The sequence below is a fragment of the Pan troglodytes genome, chromosome 12 (assembly GCF_028858775.2).
Source record: "Pan troglodytes isolate AG18354 chromosome 12, NHGRI_mPanTro3-v2.0_pri, whole genome shotgun sequence".
Lineage (NCBI taxonomy): Eukaryota > Metazoa > Chordata > Mammalia > Primates > Hominidae > Pan > Pan troglodytes.
In genome coordinates this window covers 80,250,857-80,263,596 of record NC_072410.2, presented here as the reverse complement: position 1 = coordinate 80,263,596, position 12,740 = coordinate 80,250,857, and the positions used below count along the sequence as shown (strand labels likewise).

Below are 12,740 nucleotides of genomic sequence, written 5' to 3'. Positions count from 1 at the left end.
TTTTTTTAATATAGTGAGATAAAGGGTCTAGTTTCTCTTGCATATGGATGTCCAGTTTTCCCAGCACCATTTATTGAAGAGACTGTCCTGGACAAAGGATTTGAATAGATATTTCTCCAAAGTTAATAAGGCCAATGAGCATATGAAAAGATGCCCAACATTATTAATCATCAGAAAAATGCAAATCAGAACCACAATGAGATATCACCTTATACCTACAGGATGGCTACTATATCAAAAAAAAAAAAAATCACATCAGAAAATCACAAGTGTCTTGAGCACTGTTGGTAGGATTGTAGAAGGGTACATCCACTATGCATAACAGTATGGAGGTTCCTTGAAAAATTAAAAATAGAAATATCACATGCTGAAGTAATCACGCTTCTGGGTATATATCCAAAACAATTGAAAGCAGGGTCTTAAAGAAATATTTGCACACCCACTTTCACAAATACAAATGAAGCATTACTGACAATAGTTAAGATGTGGAAGCAACCTTCATGTCCACTTACAAAAGAATAAATAAAGAAATCTATTTGGAATTTAATATTGAATTTAAAATTGGAATATAGCTGGGCGTGCTGGCTCACTCCTGTAATCCCAGCACTTTGGGAGGCCGAGGCGGGCAGATCACCTGAGGTAAGGAGTTCAAGACCAGCCTGGCCAACAGGGCAAAACCTCGTCTCTACTAAAAGTATGAAAATTAGCCAGGCGTGGTAGTGGGTGCCTGTAATCCCAGCTACTCGGGAGGCTGAGGCAGGAGAATCACTTGAACCGGGGAGGCAGAGGTTGCAGTGAGCCAACATCATGCCATTGTACTGGGCGACAGAGCAAGACTCTGCCTCAAAAAAAAAAAAAAAAAAGAAAGAAAGAAAGGAAATCCTGTTACGTGGATGAACCTTGAAGACATTACGTTAAGTGAAATAAGCCAGTCACAAAAAGACAAATACAATGTGATTCCACTTACATGAGGTATCTAAACTAGTCAAATTCACAGCAACAAAAAGATGGTAATTACAGGCAGCTGGGAAAAGGTGAAAGAGAAGAGTTGTTTGATGGGTACAGTGCTTCAGATTTGCAAGATGACATGAAAAAGCTCTGAAGATCTGTTTCATAACAATATGAATATATTATACTTAACACTACTAAATGGTATACTTAAAAATTGTTAAGATGGTAAATTTTATATTATGTATATTTTACTACAATTTTAAAGAGCAAACATATGAGCAGTGATGGAATACAAATCTATGCCCCCAAGAAGGCTAGAGCCTTAATACAGAACTTTTTTATCTTTTATGTTCTTTATATTTTGTAGAGCTGAGATCTCGCTATGTTGCTCAGGCTGGTCTCAAACTCCTGGCCTCCCAAAGTACTAGAGGCTACAGGTGTGAGCCACCACGCCCAGCACATTAGACTGCTCAGCCACACTACCCGTGGGGTCAATGGAAAAACAAAAACAAAAACAGTACTGACTTTGACATTAATTAATTTTTGACTTACATTCTGCTTTACCCCAGAAGAATTGAAGGAGATTGTTCCTGTCACTAACACCAAACAGAACCTGATTAAAATTAAATATTACAAGGACAACTATGAAAATTAATATAAAAAACAGCTGTGGCTGGCCCCAATAGTTCATGTCTGTAATCCCAACACTTAGGGAGGCCAAGGCAGGAGAACTGCTTGAGCCCAGAAGATCTTGGAATATAGCGAGATCTCACAATATAGTCAGATCTCATCTTTACTAAAAATTTTCAAAAAATTAGCCAGTGTGGGGCATGTGCCTGTAGTCCCAGTTACTTGGAAGGCTGAAGTGGGAGGATCACTTGGGCCCAGGAGCTTGAGGCTGCAGTGAGCTATGACTGCACCATTACACTCCAGACTAGGCAACAGACCAAAATCCTGTCTCTTAAAAAAAAAAAAATTAAAAATTAAAAAATTATATATATGTATGTACAGCTGAAAGCTGAATCTGAATAGCTGACTTGGAAAAGCTAAATGAATTACACAAGCAATAGGCCAACACAGAAAACCACCTAAAATAATAATTATATACATATAGTTATTATATACCTATAATATGTGCATATATAATTATATTACATTTAAAATAATATATAGTATATTTTAAATATAGTACAATATCATAATGTGTAAGAATATAAAATAAGGAAATGTTATATGAATCCAAACTCCAATAACTTTGTTACTTACTAATCATATTTACACTGAAATAGAATTTTAAAATAAAACTTAACAGTTTTGGCAGGGAAAAATGAAATTTATTTACAACTTCTTTGAAGCCATAAATATTGACACATCAGTATAAGATGAAAGGCATAGACTGCAATCATTTTTTAACCTCTCCAAAAATAATATGGCCAGGTGCAGTGGCTCACACCTGTAATCCCAGCACTTTAGGAGGCCAAGGCAGGAGGATTACTTGAGTAATCTTCTTAGTAGTTCGAGTCCAGTCTGGGCAACACGTCAAAACCCTGTCTCTACAAAAAATATAAAAATTAGCCAGGCATGATGGTGCATGCCTGCAGTCCCAGTTACTGAGGAGGCTGAGGAGGAGCACCTGAGCCCAGGGATGCAGTGGGCCATGATCGCACCATATATTCCAGCCTAAGCAAGAGTGAGACCAGCCTCAAAAAACAAACAAAAAAAGATTTGTGACCATTATTATTATCACTGCAAACCATCTCTGAGCTCAGAGCCTTCTATTTACAAAAGGAGTTCAGTTCAAGTCCAACTTAAAAACATTTTAAAAGAAAGTAAACAGTATGCCCAACTAGAAGAGCAATCACCACAATCAAGTCATCAGCAGCTTAAATCAGCCTTAACAACCCCAGGAGTGCCACAAAAGGAAAAGTTACCCTTCTTACTCCAAGCCTTCAGATTTAAATGTACAAAGCATTTCCAATCACATTTCTAACAGGCATGTACAATGTAATAACACAAGGCACAATAAAAATTTCCAGCAAACAGCACATCAACCGCCACTTCATTACCTAGAGTCTTTCATGTCCTTATAAGAGTTTTCTCCACAACAATTGGTTAAATAGGAAAAAAGTAGGGTTTTTTTGAGAGAAAAAAACATGATTTTTTTCTTACACACTTTAATTATCTTACAGAGAAAAAATATATACCATTCGTACCTCTTTATCTTCCAACCTAGATCAACAATAAATTAAAACACATAATTGAACACTTATTCAAGTTCCAAACATCTTTCTATACATTTACATACTAATTCACTTAATTCTCACAACTGTATGCAATAGGTTTTGTTATGATCCCCACCTACAAATGAGGAGACTAAGCCAAAGAGAATTAACTAGTGGCCAAGTGCGGTAGCTCATGCCCATAATCCCAACACTTTGGGAGGCCAAGAAAGGCAGACTGCTTGAGCCCAGGAGTTCAAGACCAGTTTGGGCAACGTGACGAAACTCCCTCTGCAAAATACAGAAGAAAAAAAAAAATTAGCCAAGCATGGGGGCACACGCCTGTACTGCCAGCAACCTGGGAGGCTGAGGTAAAAGGGTTCCTTGAGCCTGGGGAGGTTGAAGCTGAAGTGAGCTGTGATTGTGCCACCGCACTCCAGCTGGGCGACAGAGAGACTTTGTTTCAAAAAAAAAGAGAGAAGTAACTAGATCATGTCACACAGATAATAAATGGCAGGTTAATAATATTTACAAGGCTGGCCAGGCACGGTGGCTCATGCCTGTAATCCTAGCACTTTGGGAGGCCGAGGCAGGCAGATCACACACACACACACACACACACACACACACACACGGCTGGGCGCAGTGGCTCACACCTCTGATCCCAACACTGGGAGGCCAAGGCAGAAGGATCACTTGGGCCCAGGAGTTCGAGGCTGCAGTGAGCTATGATCACACCACTGCACTCCAGCCTGGGTAACAGAGTGAGACCCTATCTCTAAAAAAAAAAAGAAATGTACAAAGCCAGGTGTGGTGTCACGCACCTGTAGTCTCCTAGCTACTTGGGAAGCTGAGGAAGGAAGATCACTTGAGCTCAGGCTTCAAAACCAGCCTGAGCAATATAGTGAAACCCCTCATCTCAATATATAAATAAGTAAATTTTAAACAAACAAAATATATGTACTCACTGACTAAGTCATACCTTGAATCACGCCTGGGATTCATGGATGTCCCTATATAGCTACAGTCAATGTATGTGTTAATTTTTACAGTCCTCACTTGATACTATTTTGTTTCCTCATGCTCACATTTGGACGGCCATTTCATTAGGATATGTGGCAGGACAACGATAATGATGAATGAAAAGTTCACTCTCTCAAAGTCATTGGGATTGGCCACAGAGAACTAGGCTCCTCCCACAGTTTTTAAGGGGCTGCTATTATTCTGTCGGATCTCTTTTCCTGCAATCACCTCCACCTTTGCTTTTCTCACTTTCCCTTAGCAGACAGGAACATGCGCCCTTGCCTGAGGAATCTGGCCTCTGCCTCCTAAACACAGTTTACCCTCTGTGGTTCCTCTGTCCTCTGTTTTGGCAACAGAGGTACCAGATTCACATTCTCTCTTTATTGGGAAACAGGGACTGATGACCCCCTACAAAGAAACAACCAAGTTCCTGACTGCAAATGCAAAGGCAACAATACCTGTCCTGCTAAGACAGGGGCTATCCATCACATATAAATCTCCATCAAAGTGTGTTTCTGTGAAAAATTACAGGCAATTACTACAAATAACCCTTATCTTTTCTGACTCCTTTTGGCATAATTCAATATTCAACCCAAATACATGACTTAAGTGCATTGGAGTGTCTGCAGTGTAGCCCGAGGTAGTGTCTTGCAAGGAGTTCTGTCCTGCTAGTGTGAGCTTGTAGAGACAGACTCTAAAACCTCAGAAAGAAGCAACATAGGAGACCCCGTTACTTAAAAAAGAAAAAAAAAAAAAAGGAACCTCAGGAAGAAACAGTTTTGATATTATGTCAGTGTGGGGTAGGCTTTTGTTTCTTAAACTTTTAGAGATGAAGAACTGAGACCATTCAACATACAAGAGAAGACAGAATGGCCAGACGCCTGAAATCCCAGCACTTTTCGAGGCCAAGGTGGGTGGATTACCTGAGGTCAGGAGTTCAAGACGAGTCCGACCAACATGGTGAAACCCTGTCTCTACTAAAAATACAAAATTAGCTGGGCGTGGTGGCACACGCCTGTAATCCCAGATACTCGGGAGGCTTAGGCAGGAGAATCGCTTGAACCCGGGATGTGGAGGTTGCGGTGAGCCAAGATCGCACCACTGCACTCCAGACTGGGCAACAAGAGCGAAACTCCGTCGTCTCAAAAAAAAAAAAAAAAATAGAGAGAGTGAGAAGACAGAATGGTATTATGGTATTATGACCCCCCAGATACCCAGCCCCATTTACCATCAGCCCAAAGCCAGTTCTGCCCCGCTCCACATCCTCATCTACTTCCCTCATGTCTTATTTTGAAATAAATCTCAGAGTGTGGGCATTTATCCCAGAGTCCTTTCTCACCCTCCCTGCCTGGCAAGTCAACTAATGTGCACAAAGGAGGCACGAAATGTGCATGGCTTCAGTCTGAGTCTCTTGAGACAGGTCACTTGTAGCCAGGATGATGCAATGTCCTCAAGTCAGGATGGGATGACAACATATTAACCTGGATGTGGCTGTAAGCCCATGGAGCCCATTAATTCATTCACCATGCAACAAAGCTCATGAGTGACTGCCTAATGTATGTCAGGCTCTACAGAGCCACAGAGAGGTGCATAAAGATAAACTAAAGATAGAACTTAAGCACAGTTATGTAAGATGTTATCGGCCGGGCGTGGTGGCTCACGCCTGTAATCCCAGCTCTTTGGGAGGTCAAGGCGGGTGGATCACGAGGTCAGGAGATCGAGACCATGCTGGCTAACATGGTGAAACGCTGTCTCTACTAAAAATACAAAAAATTAGCTGGGCATGGTGGCGCACACCTGTAGTCCTAGCTACTCGGGAGGCTGAGGCAGGAGAATGGTGTGAACCCGGGAGGTGGAGCTTGCAGGGAGCCGAGATTGCACCACTGCACTCCAGCCTGGGCAATAGAGAGAGACTCCATCTCAAAAAGAAAAAAAAAAAAAATGTTATCATTGGGGAAACCAGATGCAGGGTAAAACAGAACTCTCTGTGCTGTTTTTGCAACTTCTTGCAAGTATAAAACTATTTTAAGCCAGGCAAGGTGGCTTACATCTGTAATCCCAGCACTTTGAGAGGTTGAGGTGGGAGGACTTCTTGAAGCCAGGAGTATGAGACCAGCATGGACAACATAGCAAGACCCTTATCTCTACAAAAAAAATAGCAGGCATGATGGTGCACGCCTGTAGCCCTAGCTACTCAGAAGGTGGGAGAATTGCCTGCACCCAGGAGTTTGAGGCTGCAGTGAGTCATGATTATACCACTGCACTCCAGCCTGGGCAACAAAGCAACACTCTCTCTAAATATAAATCAATTAACTAATTAATTAATAATTAAATCATTTCAAAATAAAAGGATTTTAAAAAGAAGATAAAACAGACTGAAAGTTTGCGACCTAGCAAAGGGTAAGATATACCCTCCCTAACAACAATCCAATCCTTAAAAACTCAAAACTAGAATGTAGAAAGTAATAAATGCTATAATTGATGTGCATTAAGTTCAGAAGAAGATAAGTTTTTCTTCATCTGGGAGACCACGGAAGGCTTCTTTGAGAAAGTGGCGATTTAATTTGGCAAAAACAAAATCAGGAAAGTGCCAGACACCTGATGAAGTAAAAGCAATTACATTTAAAAAGTTAACAAAACAAAACACAGATGTGAGCAGATGCCCTACATAGATTAAACAGGTGCACGACACTGGCCCACTGACCAGTGTTTAGGCTTCCCCTAAATGGAAAGGCGAGTGAAGAAAACAAAAGGTACCCCAAAACATCTTACAAAAAAATGGCTACTCTGACTATTCCTTTGATTTTCTTAACTGATAAAAAGGTAGGCCAGGCGCGGTGGCTCATATCTGTAATCCCAGCACTTTGGGAGGCCGAGGTGGGCGGATCACAAGGTCAGGAGATTAAGACCACCCTGGCTAACGTGGTGAAACCCCATCTCTACTAAAAATACAAAAAATTAGCCAGGCGTGGCAGCATGCGTCTGTAGTCCCAGCTACTAGGGAGGCTGAGGCAGGAGGATGGCGTGAACTCAGGAGGCAGAGCTTGCAGTGAGCCGAGATCACGCCACTGCACTCCAGCCTGGGTGACACAGCAAGACTCTGTCTCAAAAAAAAAAAAAAAGGTAGACATCATCTTCTAGGAGCTAATTTACATAAAGAATTTCATCCATCCCATGCATCAGTTTTTGTGTTCATTACCCTCTAACAGAGGACTTGGGTTGCTTTTTCCTTAGCTCTGAACTGGCTCCATGGACAAACCAGAGGTGTTTCTGTGTGCGCCTTGCCTGAGGCTCTTGAGAGTCAGAGACTCTCAAGATTTCTGACTGACCCAGAAATCAGGGTGCACTTCTCTTCACCAGAGCCAGGGAGTGTGTTTTCAGAAGACTACCATGCTGTAGAGGACATATGCATACAGGCGAAGAGATCAAAAATCTGTGGTTCTGACTCTCACTGCTAAAAACTTTCCAGAGATGACAGCAGCAGAAACCCAGGCCTGACAGCACCTGTGGTCCCCGGCCCCACACTCTCCACTCCGGGTGGGCCCCCTTAATCTTCAGGTGCCACAATCCCTTCCTGCACCTTCACCACCACCCCAATGTACATATATTTGCCTAAATAATACAAGAAGATCAATCTCAATAATCTGTTCCTATTCCATATATGACTACCACATGGGTTCTATTCCCTTTTTATTTAACTGGCAGTTCATTAGTAAAAGAATTATGAGACTAGAAAGGATATCAAGATCTACCTCTTCAAACAAGATCACCTTACAAAAAGCGATAACAATTCTTTTCTTTAATAGTATTTTACCATTTTGGCTTCAAGATAGTTTTTATCTACAGAACAACTTGGGAAGATGAATTTCAACAAATGATATTTTTAATTTTTTGAGGTTTCAATATTTTATTCAAGTTTTATTTTAAGTGATGTTAATTACAGCACTTGAAGGGGAGGATCTAATTCCACACAAAATGAAAGACTCTAAAATGTACCCATTAAACTGCTAAAAAATAAATTGAGTGGTGAGAATGCAACAGAAGTCCAATTTAGATTTTAAGTGTTGTCACCATGTGATTACAATCACACACCCTCTCCCCAGCTTATAGCTGGAGCTCCTGGAAGCTATTTCATACTCTAGTGCAAGGGCAAAAAAGCACAACGAGAAGGAATTCAGTCCTGAATCATCAGCTTCATCAGATCCACCCTCTCCACCCCAAAATGGTAGAAAAGAAGCAGCTATCACACCCTGCAGACCTTTTGGTATAAGACAGGTGATGAAGGACTGGGATGGGAACAGGTCATGAAGATCTGTCTAAAAAGATCCCTTAGCCGGGTGCAGTGGCTCATGCCTGGAATCCCAGCACTTTGGATTACTTGAGGTCAGGAGTTGGAGACCAGCCTGGTCAACATGGTTAAACCCCGTCTCTACTAAAAATACAAAAATTAGCCGGGCGTGGTGGCACGTGCCTGTAATCCTAGCTACTGGAGAGGCTGAGGCACGAGAATCACTTGAACCCACGAGGCAGAGGTTACAGTGAGCTGAGACTACAGCACTGCACTCCAGCCTGGGCGACAGAGTGAGACTCTGTCTCAAAAATAAATAAATTAATAATAAAAATTAAAAAGTCTTTGTCAGGTGAATTTGTACACACCATGAAGCAATGAGCCTCTGATCAACTGGGGTTAGGAAACCAAGGTTCAATTATCAGGAAGTCACAGTTTCATTCATTTATTCAATACAAATTTACAAAGTGCCTGTACATAATCATCTTCCACTTGCAGCCACTGCAAGATTTTTTTAAAACCTGGCATCTCTAGAAGGGCTACCAAATTCCCCCCAAGTCTACAGCTAAAAGGACCTTTTTTGGAATTGGGTTTCTTCTGTATGTCTGAAAAGGTAGCACTCTTTGAATCATCTTTAACCTGGAGGTCTAGCATGAAATGTAGCAATACTTGCATCTCAAATATATGTTAAAAGATACATTAAATTCTGAAGGTAGCTACACTGCAAAATAGTTTAAAATTAAACAACTGTACAGTATTCATTTGTGCTTGAAATTCTAGTCCTAGACCAAGCTCATGGCCACCAGCATCGACGTTCTTGCCATCCAGCTGAGCTGACAGCATCAGCTTGATACTTGGCTTTACGGTCTGAGTGTACCCTAAACCTATCAGGCTAGGGTTGTACACTTTAGCCAAGAAGCAGGCATCAGGGTCCATCTGATACTTGCCTGCTGTTCTGAAGTGAGTGTTACTGTTTCCTGATATCCAGGCAAGCTTAACAGCAGTCTCCAACTTCTTATTCACCTCTGGGAAACAAAGGTGCCAAACTCTGCCCCGTCATTCACATAAGTGTGAAGCTGGAATTCATCAATCTCGTAGCCAAGAGTAAAGTCCCTCTGCTTCTCTTAAAACTCTGTGGTCTCAAAATTCATCCGGTAGCCAGCCAGCCAGCCCTCATAACCCAGCACTAGGGCACCCCAGATTGAAGCCTCAACAATCCATGGTGCAACCCAGGTTGATATGCTCCTGCCTACAGCAGTTTTGATTTTATCATTTTTCCCCCCAGCATTAGGTGACAAGCGATGAATCAAAGGTCAGCTTCAGTCCACATGCAAGCTGATCCTCCACGCAATCTCGGTGCCCGGTGTGCGGTCAGTGTTTCATTTCTCCATAATTGTCAGGCCATATCTGGTCCATCTGTACTTGGTTCGCAGGCTGCCAGTCACTTTGGTGGCCTCAGTGTTGGCTGAGCCTAGTTTGTAAATTCTAATCCCTTCTCAGATTTTGTTTTCAAATCAAGTTTTATTAAGCCAAATCCATAGCCCTTGGTGAACACATCCCTGGCACATTTGCCAAGATCAGCGTACGTGGGAGGCTTAACCATCTTCTGCTTAGAGGCGGTGGCAGTGGGCTCAGTGGTGGTGGCAGGCTCGGTGGTGGCTGCAGCGGGGGCTGCCTCAACAAATGACATTTTGAAAAGCGAGGTAGTTCATTCTGATATCATTATTTGCTATTTCCTAACAACAGGTAACTAATGTGTCCAGTGCTCAACTCAGATTATTTTTACTTAACTACTGTGTACTAGGTACTCACTGCAAACATTAGGACAATGATACTTCTACGCACACAAAGTTTCCAACATGTACATTAAAACAAGTTGCCCAGGTTGGTCTAGAACTGATGGCCTCAAGTGATCCACCTGCCTTGGCCTCCCAAAGTGCTCAGATTACAGACCATGAGCCACTGAGCCTGGCCAAAACAAAAGATTTAAACAAAGGTAGGGATATTTCAAAGTATCTAGACTATAAGGTCTTCCTGAAACAATAAGCTAAGTGTTTTAGTCTATAGTCATGAATACAAAAACATTCGCAGTACTAAAAGCAGCAATACTTGAATACTCTGAGTACTGAGGTATTGCTGACTCCTAACTCTCCACAGATAACAGCTAAAATGCATGAGTTATCATCCAAAGCTTCAGATCTGCCACTCTCCGCCTTGTACCATCTGCTCCAACTAATGGAAAGTAACACAGTCCCCAGTCTTCTCACGCCTCTTGCCTTTGCACATCTACCCTCCCTTCTTGGCCAGCATCAACCAGGCCTTCAAGTCTGTGCTCAAGGATCACCACCCCAGGGAATCCTTATCTTAGGCCCACTAGCATGGCTGAGCTTCTCCCTGATGTTCCTACAGCAGCCAGTGCTTATCTCTAGCAGTGCACATAGCACATCGTGTAGTGGTTGTACATTCAGCCGTCTGTCTCTCCAGCTAGGAAGCAAGTAGGGCTGTGTGTCTTTAAAAAAAACAAACAAAAAACACTATATTGCCTAATCATGGCACTTAATAGGTACCCAGAAAATACGTTGTTCGACTAAATTAATGGTACAAAAAATTTAATCATTAGAGAGTTCAACGTTTTATCAGTCTAATGGAATATTTAGGACAAAATGATATATTTGGTGTGTTGATTTTAACAATTAGAGATAATGCATTACTATCCTTACTTCATACCACACACAAAAATTAATGAGAATGAGTGTAGTACTAAATTTAAAAGTGAAAACTTTAAGATTTTATTTTTTTAAGAGTATTTAATTTCTTTCTTTCTTTCTTTTTTTTTTTTTTTTTTGAAACAGGGTTTGGCTCTGTCGCTCAGCGGCACGATCATGGCTCACTGCAACCTCTACCTCCCGGGCTCAGGTGATCCTCCCACCTCAGCCTCCCAAGTAGCTCGGACTACAGGTGTGCACCACCACACCCAACTAGTTTTTGTATTTTTAGCAGAGACGGGATTTCCCCATGTTGCCCAGGCTGGTCTTGAACTCCTGGGCTCAAGTGATCCACCCACCTCAGCCTCCCAAAGTGCTAGTATTACAGGAGTGAGCCATTGTCCTCAGCCTATAAAGATTTTAGAAGAAAACACAGGAGTAATGTTTGTGACTGAGCAAGTAGGCAAACTTTCTTACGTAGGGCACAAAAAGTAGTAATCATGAAAGAAAATACTGATAAATTAGACTTCACCAAAATTTAAAACTTTAGTATAGTAAAAGACACCACTAAGAAAATAAATTGGCAAACCAAAAAACTAGAGGAAAATATTCACAACACATTTATCTGACAAAGGACTAGTATCCAGATTGTACAAAGAATACCTAAAACTCAATAGCAAAAATAACCCATTTTTTAAAAAATAGGCTAACTATGTGGACAAACATTTCACATAATAAATTATGTAAAAAGCCAATAAGCTAATGAAAATGATGATCAACTCTGTCATCAGAGAAATTAACACCACAATGAGATATTACTACACTTCAGACAGAATAACAAAAATTTGTAAAACCAATAACACCAAGTTTGTGAAGTAACTGAAACCGTATACAGTCATACACCACATAATGACATTTCTGTCAACAATGGATCGTATATATGACAGTAGTTCCATAAGATTATAATACTGCATTTTTACTATACCTTTTCTCTGTTTAGGTATGTTTAAATACACAAATAGGCTAGGCGCAATGGCTCACATCTGTAATCCCAACACCTTGAGAGGCCAAGCTAGGCGGATCACCTAAGGTCAGGAGTTCGAGACCAGCCTGGTCAACATGGTGAAACCCTGTCTCTAACAAAAATACAAAAATTAGTCAGGCGTGGTGGTGCCTGCCTGTAATCCTAGCTACTCGGGAGGCTGAGGCAGGAGAATCGCTTGAAACCAGGAGGCGGAGGTTGCAGTGAGCCAAGATCATGTGCCACTGCACTCCAGCCTCAGCAACAGAGAAAGACTCTGTCTCAAACAAACAAAAACAAAAACGAAATACAATACACAAGTATTTACCACTGTGTTGTAACTGCCTACAGTATTCAGTAGATTCTGCATAAGTTTGTGGCCTAGGAGCAATAGGCTATACCATACAGCCTAAGTGGTGAAGTATGTAGCAGGCAGTACCATCTAGGTTTGTGTGAGGATGCTCTATGACGTTCACAGAGCAAAGAAATCTCTCAAGCATCTACCGTCGTTATGCGACACACGACTGTGTACT

The 12,740-nt window shown here is 41.5% G+C and overlaps 1 protein-coding gene and 1 pseudogene across 4 annotated transcripts in view; both read right to left on the bottom strand.

The window, feature by feature from the left end:
• The window catches only part of KCNG3 (potassium voltage-gated channel modifier subfamily G member 3), a 105,807-nt gene that overhangs the window by 65,766 nt on the left and 27,301 nt on the right, over window positions 1-12,740 (bottom strand). The window lies entirely within an intron of this gene.
• Window positions 2,246-11,305, bottom strand: LOC129143220 (voltage-dependent anion-selective channel protein 1-like; annotated as a pseudogene).